The 6379-nt window shown below is 51.1% G+C and overlaps 1 non-coding gene across 1 annotated transcript; it reads right to left on the reverse strand.

Moving 5' to 3' along the window:
• Positions 1-307: 307 nt before the first annotated feature.
• LOC139313522 (U6 spliceosomal RNA) lies at positions 308-414 on the reverse strand. The gene has a single exon (XR_011600125.1). It is a non-coding gene; the product is annotated as a U6 spliceosomal RNA (small nuclear RNA).
• Positions 415-6379: the final 5965 nt, after the last annotated feature.

Genomic DNA, 6379 nt, shown 5'->3' on the forward strand with positions numbered 1-6379 from the left:
TTTCTACCAATGCATTATACAGCCTTTTTATATGCATTTGACTTTGGTCTCTAATTTGTTTTACCAAGTTCTCATTCTGCAAAATACCAGTTTTCTGATCTTCTCTCCATCTAGATTGCAGCTGTCTATACTGAAACCATGTTTGAATTATCTTTTCTTCTCTTAATTGATTAAAAGATTTTAATTGTAATCACATCTTGTTTTTGCTCTACACTTATGTTCTCTATCGCGTGTCTGGGTACTGTCCACATTGGTAACTTATCATTTAATTTATACTGATACTTTTTCCAGACACACAATAAAGCAAAAAAATATGGAACGCTTCACGAATTTGCATGTCATCCTTGCGCAGGGGCCATGCTAATCTTCTCTGTATCATTCCAATTTTAGTATATGTGCTGCCGAAGTGAGCACCCATGAGGGCTTTTTTGTTTACAGATTAAAAGAGTTGGAAGGGACCCTAGAGGTCATCTAGTCCAACACCTGCCACCCCCCACCCCCGCTCAAGCAAGTCCAGTCTCTTCTTGAAATCTTCCAGGGATGAAGCTCCCACAACTTCCAGTGGCAACTTCTGTTCCACTGGTTGATTGTTCTCTCTGTCAGAAAATTTCTCCTCATTTCTAGGTTGAATCTCTCCTTGGTCAGTTTCCATCCATTATTCCTTGTCTGGCCTTCAGTTGCTTTGGAAAACAGCTTGACCACCTTCCTCCTCTCTGTGGCAGCCCCTCAAATATTGGAAGATGGCTATCATGTCTGCCCTGGTCCTTCTCTTCACTAGACCAGCCATGCCCAGTTCCTGCAACCATTCATTGTATGTTTTAGCCTCCAGTCCCCTAATCCTCTTGGTTGCTGTTGTCTGCACTTTTTCTAGGGTCTCAACATCTTTTCTATAGTGTGGTGACAAAAATTGGATGCAGTACTCTAGGTGTGGTCTTACTAAGGCTTTATAGAGTAGTATTAGTACCTCACTTGTTCTTGGTGGCATCCCTCTGTTATTGCAACTTAAGACTGCATTGGCTTTTTAGCTGCAGCTGCACACTGCTGGCTCATATTTATTTGTTCATTTCCCCTGGCCTTGGGTTTTCCTGGTGGTCTCCCATCCAATGGACCAGGCCCTGTTTAGCTTCCCAAGAGTGGGAGCTGAGGTTCCCCAGGGAGCCAAAAGGAGATTGGCAAACTGGAAGCCAAAGCAGGGCTGGAAGGGTCCCGGGGCCGGGCTCTGAGAGTCTCCTTTGCCAGTCCCAGTGTCTGGCAGAGGGTTTGGATGCACTCCAAACAAGGGGCACCCCCCCCAAACAAATGAGTCCCTCCCCCTTTGCTTTGCTTCTCCTGATTATCTTTTTCCTCCTGGGCTCTCCAACAGTTGTGGTGGCCCCAAGCGGGGCCTTTAAAGCAGAGCAACCGGAAGGAACTGGGCGCCTGGTGGCACCGTCTAGAGGGGAGCTTTTCCAGTTGTATGCATGGGGAAAAAGCTCCCCTCCCCCACAAGTCTTTGAGGCTGCTCCCACTAAGCACCTTCAGGGCAAGAAGGGGAGCCAAGCCGAGGCACATCCTTTGTAAAAAATGGAGATGGCATCGCCTACACTGCCATCAAAGCTCTATGGTTTTCTAGTTTGTCTTGCACATAAAACACAGGCAGAGCTTCGGTCGTGTTGTCATGGCTTCGATGTCTTGGACCATCCTGTGGACACATCTGGACAAAGGCCTGTTTTCCCCCAATTCAGCTTGCAAAAGACGCCTTTCTCAGATGGGGAGAAATGTTCAGCGGATATCAAGCACAATAAACAAGACAAAATCTAAGTTACCCTTTAATGAGCAATTCCCTGCCCATTAGGCACAAAAGACCAGGCCCACACATGAAGGCCCAATTAAACTGATTTACTGCTAATTATGGCCACGTCCAGGAATCTTCTCAGCTCACGGTTTGCACCTGCTAGGAGTTAGATAAGGTTCAACAGAATCCAAGGGAGGTTGGACTTAGTTCACTTCTGGCTATGTAGGGGTTCTAGGCTGGTCCCTCTGCCCACAGGCTCTGCCACTCCTTTCCCTGTGCTGCTATAACCTTTGGAGATTGTGTTGAGAGCCTTTGCTTCCTTTTCATAAAAGCCCCTTAAAGATGAAACTAATTGCGTCAGGCCTTTGGAAATACCTGCTGCAAACTGGAAACCGTCTTAGTTTATAAGAACTTCTGGCTGGAGAAATAAAATAACTCACCCTAACTGGGATATTTGCTTGGAAATGGCTTAACCAGGAAGAATTCCATGATCAAATTTGAAAATTCAGATAGGGGGCTGCTGCTCTCTTGTGGCCAATCACCAGAACTGCTTCAAATAAAGCTTCCAAGCAGAGTAATACAATAAATAATAAGCAGGTTTGTGACTCAGCTGGTTTAATCATGATTTCCTGAATAAATCACAAGCGCCTGAATTAACAGAAAACTGTAACCATAGGTTACAGTTTAGCAATATCACAACAGCAGAGTTTGCACAGCATGCCTAAGCAAAGCCAAGCCAAATAACTTGGGTGTAGAACTTTTAATCCATTTTGGGCCACACAATTTGGAAAGGACATTGAAAAGCTGGAATGTTTCCAGAACAGGACACCGAAGACAATCTAGGAGGAGAAACGTATGGGGAAGGGCTATGCCTGGTCTGGAGAAAAGGAATTGTCTGCAGAGAGACAATCGCTGCCTTCAAGAATCTCAAGGGCTGCCCGATAGAGGGAAGAATCCCCAAAGGCACCCCACTGATTTTTCATGCTATACTGCAGGGGTCTCCAAACTTGGTAACTTTGGGGACGTCAATTCCCAGAATTCCCCAGCCAACCATGCTGGCTGAGCAAGTCTGGGAGTTGACGTCCACAGGTCTTAAAGTCACCCAGGTTGGACACCCCTGCAGCCTAGCAGGAAAAATTAGCTAGGTGATTTTGGGTCCGTCCAACCCCCCTCACAGGATTGTTGTTGTGGGGAAAAGAGAGGGCAGGAGGAGTATTAGGTATGTTTGCTGCCTTGAGCTATTGATAAAAAATAACAAAGGCAGGATAAGCCTCTAAAAATAACATAGAGGAGAGGACTAACCCTGGCCTGGATCGTTCTCTTCTCCAGACTAATCTTGCATGCAGCTTGCTTAAAAGGCCTGGGTCAGACTCAGCGCCCCCCCCCCCCCCCCCACGGACCAGAACAAAAACCGATTCCATCACAAGCATGAAACTCCACTTACAACCACAAGGAGAAAATTGTGTAAATCTGATTGTGATGCTCATCTTTTCTTTATACTCCAGTGAATCAGAGATGCATCTACCTGAGCGAAATCTCCCCTTGCTTCCCAGAGCTTAAAGTTTCAGACTCCTTGGCTGAAGTGGGGGAGGGGGGGAGGTTTCTCCAACCAGGAAGGCTGATCCACACTACAACCAGCCATGTTGGTGCAGCAGGGCACCCCTGCCCACTGCGGTTCTTCTGCCAGGGATAGCCTTCCTCCCTGGCTCAAAGGGTCTTTGTCTGCCTGTGAGCGAGAGGAGAACCTTTATGGGGAGCAGATTTCAGAGGGTGACCCTTGAGACAAAATGACAAGACAGCCTCCCCGCCCCCTTCCTCTCGCCTGGTTTCTTTGGGAGCCTCTCGGGACTGGCAGCCACTCAAGTAGCCCAAACAGCCTTCCAGCTTCTGCAACAGAGCTGAAATCCCGCTTCCTGTTCCTCCAGCCACAGGAAAGTGGGCCGGGGGCCTCGGCTGCCCTTCTAAGCCCCCAAGAGATGCTTCAGGATGAAAACAGGCAGAGGAAAAGCTGCAGCAGGCAGGAAGTGCCCCATTGTCTTGGAGGTGCCTCAACCTGGTTGAGTCATGCAGCCCTTTGGCTCAGATGCTTCCAAGCCCTTCGGAAGCCGAGTGCTGCACAAGGGCTGGTTGTAAACCCAAGTTACAAACTGCAATAACTTTATTCACAACCAGCTGGACCTGAAACCACCGACCTCCGATGCCCAGGCGCAAGTGGGCCACAAGCAGGCATTTGTGGCACCGCAAAGGCCTGCAATGACTAGATAAAGTTGACTACTTGAAAGGGGATTTACTTATTTCTTGCCCAACCGAAATACCAGTGAAAAATTTAGTGCCATTTAAGGGGAGGTTGCAGAAGTGGATGGGTGGTCTTTTTTATTGAGTATTTTACATTTTAAACCAAACATACAATAGCAAAAGAAATCAAGAGACAAACACAAAAAACAAAAACACACATACACCAGATGATAAACTACAATACTAACAACAGATATATACAATTTTACAACTTTCTGCATCGACTTTTGTCTTGGTGTGATGGGTGGTCTTAAGCCAGCGGTCCCCAATCTTTCCCGCTGGGTGGACCGGTGTGTGTGTGTGTGGGGGGGGAGAGGGCATGGTTCTGAGTGAGTGGCAGGCGCATGCAAGCGCAAGCACCTGCCACTTGTGCAAACGGAGCTGCACATGCTTGCCCGGCCTGGTTCCGAAGGGGCCACTCCCCAGGGGCTGGAGACCCCAGGGTCTTAAGGAGCCCAGAGCCTCTGCACTGTCTTTTGGGGCTTTGCATCCTGTGGTGGGTGAACACAGCCTCTCCTCTTTGTAAGCCAGGGTGGCAAAGCAAAAGGTGGGGAACCTCTCTCCCCAAGAGTGCTGGGTGAAGAGTTTTAGCAGGAGGAATCCTCTCTACTGGATCCCATTTATGATCACAGCTTCCTGGGATCTCCTTCTCCTCGAGAGGTTCCTGGGGGCCAGGTCAGAGGGGAGCTCCAGAGCCCAGGGATGGCCGGCTGCCTTGTCAACGCTTCAGCCGCACAGCAACTCCCCTGCCCTGGGTCTATTTGCTGTGACCCACCAAGGGAGCCGCCTTGATCCTTAGCCAAGGAGGGGCCGCTTCTCAGCACAAAGACCTTCGCGGTCCGCCAACAAGACAAACAGCAGGTGAGGAAGCACAAGGCTCAGCATGCGTTGTTTGATTTTAGGATTTTGTGGTCACCTGAGCTTGGTTTTACATAAAGGTTCCCAAATAAATGCCCTGGAGTTGCAGAAATGGTTGTCACACACATACAGAGCCCTAGAACAGGGCTTTTCAAAAATTCCCAGGTTTGGAAACCCCTGCTCTAAAATGAAACCAGCCAGGCAGTTTTGGGGCTCCAGAGAGGTCCATTGCCAGTTATCCATTCCCCTCCTGGCTGAGCTCACCTCCGCCTGCCAGTTGGGGGGCTCCAGCCTCCGAAGCCTGGACAGGACTCCAGGAACCCCAAGGGAATGCCAGAGGGGCAGCAGTGGGAGAGCGGCTGAGCAGGGAGGGGCTGCAGACCTTTGGCCTGTCCAGACTCCAGAGGAAGCAGCACCTGGGCAGGTGAGAGCATCTCCAGGCCGACTGCCCTCTGCTCAGCATCTGTTTCTAGCTAGGAAAATCAAATGAGCCAGGCCCTTTGATGGGCCCTTGGCACAGGGGTGAAATGCTCCCGGTTTGGACCGGATTGCCCGATCCGGTAGTGATGGAGGCGAGTGGTTCGGAGAACCGGTAGCAAAAATCCCCAACTCCCCCCCAGGCCCAGCTGAGCCGCACAATCATCAGGATTCTTTTTTACTTTTAAAAGCATTTTTTCTACAACTTCGGCTGAAAAAATGCTTTTAAAAGTAAAAAAAAAGAAAAAGCCTCTGATGATTGCTCGGTTCGTCAAAGGCATTTAAAAGAAAAAAAGGGCTTTTTTCTTTTAAATGCTCTGACGATCCAAGCTGAGTTCCCTGATCGGCAGAGGCTTTTGAAAGCAATTTTTTAACCACCTTTTAGCCGAAGAGGCGGTAGAAAAAATGGTTTTAAAAGTTTTTTTAAAAATTAGCCACGCCCACATTACTCCCCCCACCAAGCCACGCCCACAGAACCGGTAGTAAGGAATGTTTGATTTCTCCCCTGCCGTGGCCCCGCCCATCATGCCCCTCCCGGCGGTCCGAGGGGTGGGGGAGGGGGGGCAGCTCCGGCCGCTCGGGGCTCTTTCCCCCCCACCCCCCGGTTGGCTTCAGGGCGCCCCCCGCCCGTCCTCGGGTGGCGCTTTCTTGGAGGGGGGGGTTATTCCCGCCGCTCTTCCCAGCCGGGGCCGCTGCTTCCCTCGCGGGCAGCGGAGCGGACGAGCCCGGCCTCCCCAGGGCGGCGCCGGAGCCCAAGAGCGCCTCTGAGCGCGCACAGAGAGCCGCCCGCGCATCAGCCCCCGGCCCGCGAGCCCCGCCCCGCCCCGCCCCGCCCCAGGGGGCGTGTCCGGAGCCGGCGGCCCCTCTGCCGTCCGCCCATTGGCCGCGCCGACGCCCCGCCCAGACGGCCGCCGGACCCTCCCCGCGGCGTCGCCCGTAGCGACGGGGTCTCCCGCGCGGCGCCCGAGGGTTCAG

Source organism: Pituophis catenifer, unplaced genomic scaffold (assembly GCF_029215685.1).
Source record: "Pituophis catenifer annectens isolate HBS135680 unplaced genomic scaffold, rPitCat1.0.hap2 SCAF_2, whole genome shotgun sequence".
NCBI lineage: Eukaryota > Metazoa > Chordata > Lepidosauria > Squamata > Colubridae > Pituophis > Pituophis catenifer.